This window comes from Hirundo rustica, chromosome 13, assembly GCF_015227805.2.
Source record: "Hirundo rustica isolate bHirRus1 chromosome 13, bHirRus1.pri.v3, whole genome shotgun sequence".
In the NCBI taxonomy this organism is placed as follows: domain Eukaryota; kingdom Metazoa; phylum Chordata; class Aves; order Passeriformes; family Hirundinidae; genus Hirundo; species Hirundo rustica.
Window position 1 is genome coordinate 3,932,270 of NC_053462.1, and position 14,373 is coordinate 3,946,642.

Below are 14,373 nucleotides of genomic sequence, written 5' to 3' on the forward strand. Positions count from 1 at the left end.
GTTTTGCTGTTTAACCCTTCAAACGCTGAGATACTGGTGTTAAAAGGGGGCTGTGGAGCAGACCTCTGCCTGTAGAGTGGGACAGCAGAGGGGAGAAGGGCTGGTTTGCCTTTAGGATAAAGGATTAGGCTGTTACCAAGTTGAGGCTGTTCTTGTTTATGGCGTTCAGGCCATAAACTTCAGGGGGATTCAGGTGGAAGTGTTTTTCACTCTTCCAGGTCCCTAAGCTGGTAACAGTCTGTGCACACAGTACACCCTGAACTCTGTTGCAGCTCCTTGGTACAACATCGGTTCAATGCACCATTTTGACAGCACTCACATTTGCACAAACCGATGTTTTAATGAGCCCTGTATTCGGAGGGAGAATGAGGTCTTTTACAACTCGTGGTTTTGGATTCCCAAAGCTGGTGTAAGTTTGTGTTGAGGATGACAAGATCAGCTTCTGAGCAGTAGCTAAAAGCTCCTGGAGGCAGGGCTGTCTTTACACAGACCCACAGTATAAACGCTTGACCAGCTTGGGTTGCAGCACGGTCAGCATCTTCTTTTACCTCCCCTTTCCATGGTCGGTTTCACAGCCCACAGAACCAAGTTGCCAGGTAATCGCGATTTGATCAGGAATGTACCTGAGAGCTACAGCCCTCAGCACTTCAGCTATTGAGTCCTTGCTGAAGCAGATAACATATCAGTGCGGCAAGGGCAAAGGACAGTTTGGGATCTCGGCATTGAATTCCTGCTTCAGCTAATGACTCGATGCGTACCTTGCTCAAGTCATTGTCATACAATTAGTGTAATCAATGTGTCCTGTCACCACGCGGTGAGTGGCTGAAGCACTCGCTTCACTGCCAGGGAAAACACAAGGGTGCATGCTTGAGATCATCTTCCTTTTTTAATTTTTTTTTTAAATGAGGTTTACTTGGGGCTGGGTAAAATGGATAAATTAGTGGGAGGAGGCAGAAAGTGTGTTGAAAATCCAGGCCTTTTGCTGTCTCCCTTGTTTAAGTTCCAGGCTTCATTATGTGGAGGTAGATAAGCCTTAATGGAGAAGCAATCCATGCAGAGAAAACAAAGGTTTATTTTTGTGTCCCCTTTGAGGCTGTAGAGATAGGGCCTTGCTAGTGCCCAAATACACCTCTTAAAAGTTATTTCACAAAGATTTTAGCAGAATCTCTCTCTGGCAAGAGTCTAGTTGTCTGCAAATCACGGCACTGCTCACGGGGACGTTGTGGTATTCCTTGGCCAATGAATAATTTGATTCCGTTTCAGACAGAAATGCTCCAGGAAGGAGAGCAGAAAATTCCTTCTGATAGCAGAAAAAGCCCAGAGGATGTTGACTGTGATGACAAGTGCTCAGAAATGCCTACTGCTAATCCTTGATCCAACTCACGTGAGATGCTTCTAAAAACAGAATCTTTGTACAAAGGACAACTCACACAGGTGAATGGCTGGGTGTTTCCCCAGAAGCCAACTGAAATAAAATGGAATAATAATCCCTTTGTGCTAAGGGAAGGAATTAAATGTACTGACACACTGCTCAGAGGGAGGTGATAAACTGTCATTTTTATCCTTGAATCTGGGCAAATTGGCCTAAAGGGAAAACTTAAAAGAAGTGGGGAGAAGTGAAATTAAAAAATGTGACTTCGAGGAAGAATCAATAATGCAGCAAAAAAAATAAGGCAATTTAATTAGCTATTGCATGTAGTCTTCTGAAGGGAGGCAGAGGCTCCCTCTTCAGGCTTGTCACTCATCCACCAGCACATTTTTACTTCTTGGTGTTTAGTTCTCCTCACATGGAGGGATGGTGTGAGACGATACAGGACAGTTACAGGCCTCAGGGGATCATGTACACACTGTGCTGGGTATCTCTCTGCCCTCTGACCTGTGCCAGGCCAGTGCTGTCCTGCAGGGACAATGATGGGATGGTTTCAGGTGGGGAAGGGGCCTTTGGGGATTATATCCCCTGATCCCTGCTGGAAGCACAGTCAGCTCCAGCAGGTTGCCCCGGACCACGTCCTATATTGGGTTTATAGCGTGTCCAAGGATGAAGGTTCCAAAATCTGCTTGGGAAACATAGTCCCATGTTTCACCACCTTACCAGCAGAAGAGGTTGGGTGGTTTGTTTTTGTTTTATTTTGTTTTTCTGCAAGAGTGAAATTTCCTGTATTTCAATCTGTTTTCGTGGCCTCTTGTCCTGTTACTGGATACTGCTGAGTAAAGCCTGGCTCCATCCCCTCCACTGCCTCCCTGCAGATATTCACCCATCTCAATGAGATCTTCCTTGAGCCTTTTCTTCTGCAGCCCAGTGGGCATACTGCAGTTACTGCCACAAAAGAAATGTGCTTCTGAAGACTCATCTTTTATCAGGCAGGGAAGGAGTTAAGTCCTTAAGAAAGTTCCCCCTTCCTGTCATAGGAAGATAGGTTTCCAGCTGGGCTCATTTTCTCAAGTGTTTAAACAGCTGATGGCCACCTCTTTGTTTGGTTGAAAGGAAACTCAGCTGTTTTTAAGACTCCAAAAAATGATATATTTCTGGGAAAGTCTCCTCATGGAAGATGGATGATAGGCCTACAAGTTAGGGGGGACAAAGCAAAGCAGTAGAAGACTTGCAGACCCAGTTCAAAGGCACAGTTTAAGCCTGGGAAGGACAGAAGGACTTTGCCCACATTTCTCTGGTAAATAATTTAGCTTCAGTTTTTTTCTTGATAATTTTCTTCTTTAATATAAGAACTTTGAATTAAGTGCCTATTCAGGTACATTGGACTAGACTAGCCATGACTGTAACACTAGATGGAAGACAGTTTTGGTGGGGTCCCCCCCATTTTAGTGTGTCTCTTTAGGGTATTTGATTCATTTCGAGTTTTGGGGTGTTGTTTACCAGGTATTATTAACAATACAAAGCCATAATACAATTTGAACACTTCAGTTTGCCTGACTGTTAGAGGGCATAGGACTTGTTTTCCTGTGCTCTTAGAGGTGAGCTAAGCTGTAAGTGGTGAACACCTACAACGCTGCCTATGCTGCAGCTGCTTTCCGTAAGCGTCAGCCTTATTGGGGCAATTACGTAAAACACCTGCATAAGCAAACAAAAAGGCAACTGGATACTTCAGCCTGGAAAAACTCATGATGCCTCAATGCTTGTATTAGAGTCAGCAGCAAGAAGAAAATCAACCTCCTGCGTTAGCAAACAGCTACTCGGAGTTAAGAAATACTATCTTCAGAAGTTTTTGGAACTTCTAAAATACCATGAAAATATGGGAGCATAAATGACTCTTTCAAGCAAAAATTCTATTTTGGGTTGTCTTATGAGCTGTCTTCAGTGGTGCTCACTGGTTGGAAGATCACATCTCAATTTAAATTTAGAAAAAACCCAGACAATTGTTTGAGGAAAAGAAGGTGTCTGTGCCAAGATCCTGGACTCATGTTCTACTAAGCAAATATTATTTGTTTCAGCTGCACTGGAAGTAATACTTATGCTGGCCTTTTCGAATGCAGGTATTTCCAGCATGCCTCTTCAGTTCTGGAGATATGTTACTGCCAAGCAAGGCTTATGTTTTTCTTTCCAGAAATCCACTCAGGTTATCTCAAATACAGTTTAAGTTGCAATATATTTACATATGGTACGGCAAAATGCATTTCCTGTAACCGAGCTCCTTTTCAGGTAAAAATCAGAAATAAAACCAAGGGAAGAAAATACATGTGACCTAAAAAGCCTGACAGGACAGATCTGTAGACTGGGGATTAGGCAGCATTGTGTCTGCAGTATCAAATTCTGCTTATTGCATCACTTTTTCTAAGCTGCTCCCTTTTCTCAGACTGCCTTTGGAGAGGCACTGCTGAACACAACACCTATGCTGCTTCTAAATGCTTCATCTGAGGGGGCTTTTTGGGCAGGGTGGTACTTCTGCTCCTGGAGCTTGTCTTTTCAGTCAGCCATAGTGACTGTTGTGAAAGACTGAACATATGATGGGACCTAATGGGCAAAAATTCTTCTATTTTTTTAGTCTAGGTAGTAATTGCTGTGAGTAACTCCTAGTCTTCTTAGAGAACTGATGAAAGAACAATTAGATGTAACTATAAATCTGTGAAAAGCCTGTCTGGGTTGCCAAGCTGGGGAAGTTGTCCTGGAGAAATCTGTGTAAATGGGATTGCTCAGTGTGAGGGCCTCTCTTGCTGGACCGCTAGGAAGGTTATGCCACAAGCTGTGTGCTCACTGGCCCATCCCATGCTCAGCACTCACCAGGTCCACCCCACGCTCACCATGCCTTTCCCAACCCTTGTCTGCTGGCAGTTGTCCTGGGTCTAGGTTGGAGCTCCAGCCTGCATGGATGCCTGAATTGTGGGCCATATTTGGCCAGGCTAGGAAAGGTCCTGAGTCCTATCTATTGGTAGCTTTTTGCAGCAGGATTGAAACACACAGTAGCCTTATGCTCCCAAAATGAACAGCATAATTAAATGCTATTTGCTTTCAAGTACTGTGTGCCCTGAACAAAAAAATGCGTGTAAGATTAATCTGCATATTTAAATGAATGGCATTTCAGTCCAGACTTAATGCTGGTGACTGTCACTGAAATGTACTCTAACATTATTAATAGTGCCTTAGAAGCAAAGGCTGGTGCTGAACAGTCTGTCCTTGTAGCAGAGGTAAAATGAATTTTAATGTTGTGGGGGGTCTGTGAACTAACCTACTCTGCATTGATGTGACTGATGTAAAACACAGGAGTGATGCCCCAAAGCACATCTCAGCCTGGGCTGTGCTCAGTGTTATGCTGCCTGCAGAGTGGGAAAAGGTCTACATTCTTGGAGTATTTTGTACCTCCATTAGGATTGATAAGCAAGTCATGGTTTGTGCTGCTGCATCTTTGCATTTAGGGTATCCTTTTGAGAGAAAAAGAACTTCCAGTGGTTCTTTGTTCCTGTCAGGAACAGAAACAGCTACAGCCCAGGTTCCTAGTAATAGATGGCAATGGAGGTGAGGTACTGGGAATTGAGCACAGTCAATTGGATGAGAGGAAGGGTCCAACAAACAGGATTGAATAAAATTCACAGCCCTTTTTGCTTAGATAACCACCACAGGTGACCAGACATCTTTGTCTTCTGGTTTTGTTATTCCTTCTCCTGCTACCTTCCTCTTTCTGGCTATAAATATTCTAATGCTGCAAAATTAGCAATCCTGAGTGGTCCAGTGAGAACCTGACCTTGTCAAGCACTGCACATTCTAAACAGGAAAGAACTGGACAAGATTTGCCATTTTGCTTCTGTTCTGTTAAATCTAAATGATTTTTCTGCTTACCTTTCTTAGCCTCTTCAGTGCAGGAAGTCAGGAAACATCTGAAGGAGCACAAGGTGAATGAAGATAATCTGAAAAACTGTAGAGTCACTTCTTTTTAGTGGGAGGACCAGACAAAATTATGTCTTCATTACATTGCTGTGATGAAGAAGTTCTTGCAGGGAAGCAAGTCCCAGCCTGTCTGTTTTAAACTGTTGCTGTGAATTAGAGGAGGTCACACAAGTTTAGTTTCCTGATCTTGCATCCCTGTGTGCTGTGGTTTTCATATGGCTGTCTCACCGTGTTCCTCAGTTGCCTGTGAGGAAAAGCTCTTCCCTCTCTTAAGAGGTGAGAAAGACATTGAGAAATGTCACCCAGGTAAGAGGTTTATACTAAAGGTGCTCATTTGCTCATGCACAGAGGCGAAGGATGAGATGAAGTAGCTTAGAATGGCATTGTATGAATATTCAGGATCATTTCTATAAGCTCCTCATGAAAGTGCACAGTTCCAGAAGGTGAAATCTGAAACCGCTTAACTCAAATCTTAGCTCTGGTTTTGGTGGGGTGGGGTGTTTCTTTTTTTTTTTTTTTTGCCAAATCTTCCTGTGGTAGCCCCTGGCTGTTTCTGGTGAGCCATAAACCTGAATTTACTGTACAAATTAATAAAAAAGCAGTAACAGATATTGTCTTGAAATCACAGAGCCAACTTCAGCTTGTCTCTGAGGTTCCTGTGATTTCACCAGATTATTTTATTTGTGTGATTTTGATTCTAGAAGATACCCTAGTTGTAAGCATGTGTTGCTTGATCCTTTCTGCCAGCCCAGTGCCCGTAGCAGAGAATTGCTTTATGTTGGAATCCCAGCTCTTACATTTTGCAGGTGCTGGGCATCGGGCACTGCTGGCTTCTGCAGTGCTGGATGCCAGAACCTCTGCTGAGCTGCAGGCCCCAGCACTGCTCCTGCAGGCTCTTTACAGCATGACAAAGCTTTGGTGTTCGACAAGCTCAGCATGACCTGCTGCCCAGCCTGCAGGGGCTGCCGAGCTGAACCTCACAATAAAGATGGAGTTGAAGTCGAGGAGGAGAAGGATCACCCAGTAAAGCCTGTTAAAGGCAAATAGCTCATGCTGAGTGTTGGCAAAAGCAATGTCACAAATGGTGAAAAAGTGACTGTAGTGGTAAATGCTGACTTTCACACCCCTAATTAGCTGCTGTCAAAGCTGATTCAAGGCAGTAATTCAGCTGTGCAGTGTTGGATCAGCTGTTGGATTGGTCTGTAGGGGAAGAAGGAGAGGCAACCCTTCACAGATGATTTCTAATGGATAGGAAAAGTTGTGTAGAGCCCTAAGAGTTGTTTATCTGCCACGTGTGCTCCGCCAGTGACAGAGGATGGCTGGGTTGGGAGCCGAGGGCATTGTCCGGTGGGATTCTGTAAAGGAAAATATCCACCCTTCTCCTCAGATGGGTGATTAACCCCGTGCCCTGACAGAGGTTGTAGTGCACCAGAGAAAGAATTTTACATTTTTAAGATAAAACTTCTGATTTCTGTTCGGAAAAGTTACAAAACCTATCCCACAGCTTTGTTGCTTATTAACCCAGCTGTTTTTTTAGCAGAATGTGTTGCTGGGCTATTTCCTCTGGTATAATCCAGAGGAATCTGAAACAAGACCATTAGTATGAAAACAGTGGTGAAAATGAGAGCTATTCTTAACTCACTGGGAATTGAATGTTTTCCAAGTGTGCATAAATCCTAAGCACAGATCTAATTCAATAGTGTGTTTCCTGAGACTTGTCTTAACTAGATCTATCGGAAAGGAGCAGACACATCTAGCAAATGTAGACAAAGAGGTATGGGAACCAGCTGGAATATTTCTGTATTGTTCTAAAAAAGCATGTGACTTTTTTTAGCCATCTGTTTTGAAGATACCTTGCTAGGAATGAACGAGTTAAGGTTGCTTCAGGAACGGGACTGGGTGGAAGTTATAGGACAACAGACATGTCCAGCTGACAGCAATGATTTGTCACCCCTGGAAGTTACTACATGGGCACAGGAGATGAGCAGAACACTTGAGAATTGCATAAATATAAACAAAATCAAAGGGAGATTTAATCCATGGGACTTTTTAAAAGGTCAAAATGCAGCATGATCTCAGGGAAGTTACTGGAAAAAAACCTGATAAAGTCAAAAGCCAAAATGCAGGGTAGGTCTGCCAGTATGGAACTAATCTGCTCCATTTATTTATATTTCCACTCAGTGTTTGTGTTGTAAAGAAATACTATTTGAGGACTGAGTACCACTCACATTTCACTTTTGCTTGATAAGAACTTTTTTCCCTAAAGAAAAACAGTCCTTGTTATGACTTTGGCCCATGACTTTGTCAACTCCAGAACCCTGGCAGGGACCCTGAGATCCCCGAGTCCATCCCCTTGCTGACAGCAGGGTCAGCTGCTGCAGTCTGCCCAGGACCATGTTAGTTGGATTTTGAGTATCTGCAAAGACAGAGACTATATCCTTCCTGTGCCACCTGTCCTACTGCTTCCCCACCCCCAGAGTAAAAAAGTGGCATTTTTCTCCTCTTCCTTCTCCTGTGTCATCTTTTGTGTAAATGGAATTTCCCATGTTTCAGTCTGCACCCATTTCTTTTTGTTCATTCTGGTTGCACTGAGGAGAATTTGGCTCCATCTTTGCTTCCTCAAATCACACTACCATTGTTCCTTTTACTCAGTTTCACTTTCCAAACACAGGAGATGACTTTTCTGTGTGTTGCTTATGTTTTGCTAAAACCAGAAATGTAATAATTTAAGATGTCTCACCCATCTTGGATTTTTTTTTAAGTACTACAAATATCTGTGGTCTGACCCTGCTTACATTACATGCAAAGGGAATCTCAGAATGTCCTAAGTGCCAAGTTAAAAACTTCTAATACCTATGTGAGATGCACTGTCATCAGTATAAAATGCAAGTGTTACAAAACTAAGCAAGACTTAACACCTGAAAAGTATGTTGACAAAAGTAATTTGGCAAGGCTGGAGTCTTGCTTCTTCAATAGATTACCAGTGCCCAACATTGGGATTCAGTCATGATCCAGTTCTCTGCTCATTACACTTAAATGATCAAGATTTTTGACTGCACAGGCTGCAGGACTAAAGCATGTCAAATCAAAGGGTGGAAAGGTTTGTGGTATGTAATTCCAAATGCATCAACCAGACTGGCAGCAGTTTAAAAGTGAAGACAGGAGTTCATGTTTTTCTGAAGAGTGACCCTGAACCCTGATTGCAAAACAACATACTAGATAAACATGTATTATCATACATGAGATACAGCAATGTCTGAAGAGAAGCCCAGAACACATCAGAAGAGCAAATTCTTTTTACCATGGTCTTGAATATACCAGGCCTACAGCTACTACCTATGAAACATTAAAAAACAAGGGAGAAAAAAAAAAAAAAGGCAGTTAATGGCAGCAGCAGTGGCAGTAAGAACTATATTTTTGTGTGTCATTTGAGGGGAACTTTACCCCTTTCAGCTTTCCATTGGTCCCTCTGACCTTGTGCAGCCTTCTCCACCTGTCTCACTGTGCCCTCCTCTTTATCCTTATTTTGTTGTGTGACAATTGTGAGTGGGTAGACACCTCAGATGTGGGCTATCTGGAGAAAACCAGAGTAGTCTCAAACTGCCGTCTGTGCATCTAGACTTTGGAGGATAAATCCAGCTAAGTAACCTGAAAATTATGCTATTTTCACCTATTATGTTTTACAGATTGTGAGGAATAAGAAAAAGTGAAAGTAGCACTAATGCACCATAGGTCTCCCTAAAAAAATATAATAACAGCAACAACAGAAATGTGTGTGTATTGAAGGGAAGCCTGGATTCTGAAACAAAACATGGGATATCCTCAAGTGAAACAGTGCCAACAATTTTATAAATCAGATAATCAGAAAAAGATCATTTTCTAGTGGATACATCATAAGAAAAGCTGGGGATCACCCCCACTTTAATTCATATTTAATGACATGAGCACTTTGGGTTCTGCAAAGCTACTGAATTGTCACCTACGTGTCTCACGCTGCTCTGGTAACTGATTTTGAAAATGTGGATAGCAGCTGTCTGATTCGGAAAGAGCTGGCAGCACACTGCAGTTTGGCTTCTTAGTGGTGCTCTTACACCTTGAGTAGTGGTGGGTGAGAGGAGACCTGTTAGCCATACACACGTGGTTAAACTAACACAGGCCTGTGCTGCCAGATTTTCTGGAAACTACAACAGGAAACATAATAGCATGTAAGGGGAAAGGAGCAATCCAGTACACCACACAGAACTCTAGTTCTACGGGTTTCTTCTACACCACGTCCACTTCAGCATCACTGAAATATAAACATTAACAAAATCCATTGACAGAGCTGGACTTGCTCAGGTATATGAAGCAGAAAACATTTAATGAGAAAACTGGTGATATTAAAGTATGTTATAAAACACAGTTATTGACCTCCTAATTTAATGAAGCATTGCACCTCATTGGAACAAGCAGTTTGTGCAATTGAATAGTTTAGGAAATAAGAGACCCATTTATATCTCCCAGGAGTTTAAAATGGTTCTAGGGGTGAAAACAAAACAAAAAAGCAAGGCCATGGTGACGTCAAGCTATCTGTCCAGGTGGGGAAAGATTTTGGATTTGCTAATTCATGATGTACCTTGACCATATGGGATTTTTCCTCTCTCCTATTCCCTCACCCCCTTCCAGTTTTTGAGTCTTTCTATACAGGCATCAATAAGTGTAACAGGATTCTACTCTGTGCACGTGAGAGGGAAGCACACAGCCAGATCTATGTCCCTGCTCAGTGTGTTTGAAAGCAGATTCATAATTTATGCTGCTGCTGAATAAGTCCAGGCACCAGTGCAATGCAATGATTAATTTAACAAAGCTTACTTAGAAATGATACAATAGCTAATAGCAGGTTATTTCACTCTTGTAAGTGCATATTAGCTGTTACTTTTAAGAAAAAAAAAAAGAAAAAAATACTAAAAGTCTGTTTTTCCTTGTCAGTCTGACAGATAAAATGGGAGGTTGCATATTTCTGACTTTTCCTGCATAACTGCTCAGGAGTGTGTCAGCTGCTTGAAGCAGCTTTGGCCTGCAAAGTAGAGGGTAACAGTTTCCCCCTGTGCATGAACAGGGCTCGGTACAATTCTTATCCCCTTCATGAGCCCACGGTGGGTACACACAGCACTCAGCCAGACTGCCTGTACCACCAGGCTTACTTGGTTTGTTTTGGCATTGGCACTTGCTTCACACCTGGGACACAGCACCCAGCCTCCCAGTGCACCTGGAGAAATGTTTTGAAGAGCTTTTTGCAATTGTAACTCTGTGCCTGTCAGCCACTTAGTGCCACGAGCTGCTGATGTTTCTTGGTGCAGCTTTGACTTACCAAACAGGTTCTTGGGGCAAGGTTGGCCAAACAGTTTGGTTCATCAGCTCTGCAGTGAACATTCTTCCTAGGCTGCCTCAAAACAGCCAGATCACTGGACCTGCCATGAAAACAAATTAGCTTGATATAAAAACACTTCTAACCTGTAATTGAATGTTTTTGTCAGGGAAATTGCCGAATCCTCATTTCACAGGAACATATGTGAGTCATTACAGTTGAGCATGTTTATTGTACATGGCAGTTCTTTTCAAAACACACGTTCAGACAGATGGCTTATGTTGACTATTAATGCAGTTCCTGCAATTAAGTTCAATCTGAACGAAGTCGACACAGACTGACATTCTATTGACATCAAAGCTGCTCTATTGCATCTTCTCCCTATGAATGTTCAAATTTGGATCTACTACTACAGCCTTCCTGAAATGTCAACTGTGATAAGTCACGATCTGAAGAGGAGAGATAAGGTACCTGGCGTCTTCCTAAATTACTTTTTGACGGGGGTTTATTATTTGCATATTCATGCTGCTACATTTCAATGGTGAAAGTCCATGTTTGAACAAATTGCTAGAAATAAACACAGCAACAGGAAGAAATTTATCTCTCTGTCTCTACAGATGTGGTGAGCTCAAACCACAGGCAAGCGGACTCGCCATACAAGGAACCCAAGTCCACGGTGATGCTGTGCTCTGCCCGCTGCAATCAGATTTATGGTCCTGCAGGCAAATGACAGAAGATAGGAATGGCCACATAGCTGGTGAACCCCAAAGCTCTTGCAGTGCAGTGTTGTGTTGAGGCAGGATATTGCAATAGTGACTGGCAGAGGAGTGTGAGAGCAGCTCAGGTGACACAGCCCAGACTAGAGCTGAGACTTCTTTGGGGCTTTCTGATATGCAGCTCATTTCGCTGTGTTTAAAAGTGCCAGACAGGTTTCTCCTCTAAGAATTTTTTGCAGTCTTTGGAATTGATGTAAACATTCATTCCTGCAGCAAAGTGCATTGTACTTTATCTGTGCACTATGTGAAAAAAGTGTCTCCCCTTCTTTTGAACTAGCTAGTATCTTCATTTGACAATATGCAGGTCTTTCATTCGAAGAAACACCGAACAATTGTTCCCTATTCACTGTCTTTTGTCACCTATGATTTTACAAGTCTATTCTATCATCTGCTGTGTCTTGCAGCCTGAGGGATTCTATGCTATTTTTATCACTTTTTCCTATATTAGCTCACCAGTAATTTACTTACCTATCTCGGTCATTTCCAAACACCTGCCTGCAGCAGGTAATGTGTTGGCCCTGAAGCTGGATTTGTATGGCTGCAATTCAGCAAACAGGGTATCCAGCCCCTAGTGATCCATTTAGGAGTTGCTGACTGCGGCTTCTGAAGTGACACAGAAGTAGCTAGGTCTAGTGAATTAGAGTAACAGGAATAGTTCAACAATCATGTCATGTCTATTAGACACTGTTTACCTTTCCCTCCTTCCTTGGTACTCTCCTAAAGCAAATCCCATCTTTACTACTACTATATTGTTCGCTTTCATTTAGCAGTGGGAAAACATACATTTAATACCTGTATTAAAAAGGACAGTTTTCAAATGTCCTTTCATTATTCAGCAGCAATTTTGTAAACATGCATTGGAGCAGTTTTCCCACAGCAAAGAGCTGTAGAGTAGTTTGCTATTTTTCCTATCTGCTCAAGCAGGGCCTGTGACACACATTCTTGAAAGACCTCCAAGTGTCACTGCATGATGCTGGACACGGCTGAGGTTGAAGCAGAACAAGATCCCTTGTATTTCCAAGTCTGGCACATGTTCAGTGCTGCAGGGCAGTGCCCAGCAGTGAAACAGCCTCCATGCTGGAACTCCAGCGTCTGTTGGAGCAGAGAGCTCATTTGCAGTCACACTCATGCAAATATGCAGGCAGCCATAGTCAACAATCTAATTAAGTCTGAACATTGATACATGCAACCTAAACCACAGATAATTACCATTCTTTGAGTGGAATTCGTTGCTGGAATTAAAAAAAACCCCAACCCACTGTATTTCTGGGAAAGACTCTGAGGAACAAGAAGAAACTTTCTGAGGAACAACACGCAGTGCTTAAATCACTTCTGATTTGTTTTCTATTAGCTTTAACAAAATTTACACCTCATGAAGAAGAGGAACAGCTGTATATCTCCTTACATAAGTTCTGGCCTTCCATTTCAGTGGATATATTATAATAGTAATGAACTTTACAGAGTTATTATTTCAGCACGCTTGGATAATATTCTGTAAAAACCAAACAAAGCCCCCAAAACCCACACCACAACCAACCAACCCCCCCCCCCCCCCCAAAAAAAAACCCCTCTAAATCCTCCAAACTCCCCAAAAATCTAATCCAAACAACATTTCACCTTAAACCACTGAAAACCCATATACACTGTCTCACAAAGCCAGTGAAATATCCTGGCAGTGGTAGATTTTCTCCCTAAAAAGCTATAGTTAGTGTTTTAGCTGACCCACAGTTCTAGGAAGGAAGTCTCAAACCCAAAGGGAGAACAGCCTGGATGCTTCTCCAGTAAGGTGTAACTACAGCAACCACGAGGCACAGCTATTTGCCTTTGTAGAAAGAGAGGAGCAAAGTTGTGCTGTAGCTTGATTAAATATTTGTGAAGCTGATTTAACATCCTTTCACCAGGTGAACGCATCATGCTCTAAACAGCTGTGTAAAAATAACCTATGAAAACAGATTATTTTTATAACTTTTCTTGAAAAATGGCTCCAGAGAAGTACAGGTAATGAACAGGTACCAGAAACATTAGGAAGCTGATTGCAGTTGTAGCTCATAAAGCTGGTTATTTAGGTTGCTTGATATTTCTTGTCATTGGAGCTGGATTTCAGTCATTAGTAACTTTGTCAAATGACAAGTTTTTGGCCTCATGCTTCCTAGCCTGGATGTTAACCTCACACTGTATTTTAGTGGGAAAATGATATAGTTTTTCTTGTTTCTGATCAAGCTGTGTGTACATGAACTCTAAAGAGCAATTAAGCCTGTTTGTCCCATGCATGCAAACAGAGACAGACTTTGCTCTGGGCCCAGCACAGAGCTTGTATTTTTTTTTTTTTTTTTTTTTTTTTTTTTTTTTTTTTTTGTGCTTCCATTGATCCTGTGCTAGAACATAATGGATACATGATAAGAAGGAGGAGTGAAGACCAAGAAGAGGGAGGGGTCACCTCAGGGAGCTGGCAGGATATGGCAGCCCTCTGCAGGAGTGGGTAATGACTCTGGGAAGACAGTGCTGGCTGGGGGGAACCAGCCAGCCTGCCAAGGACTCAGCAGGAAAACAGCTCAAAGAACTGAGGCTCTGAGAAGACAAAACAGGGAAGAGGTAAAGCAGTGGAGATTTGGGAGGGACTGTAGCTGCACTGGTCAAGGTAAGAAAATCAACAATAGTAGCAGTTTCTCAAGCAGCAGAACCACTTCTTTTGGGTTTGAGGATAAAATATCCCAGGTTAATAGAATTTATTTTTTTAATGTGGGTTTTGTGAAAGTTGTTTTAAAACAACCTGTTTTAAAAGGTGTAACATTAACACAATTGCTACCGTCACAGGAAGCAGCCAGATCTTTGCTGCAGCAAAAGCTTCCCAAGTGATTTCTGAAGGATGTTGGGAGTGGGGAATTGTTGGTCAAAGGGCAGGGGATGATGGGGGA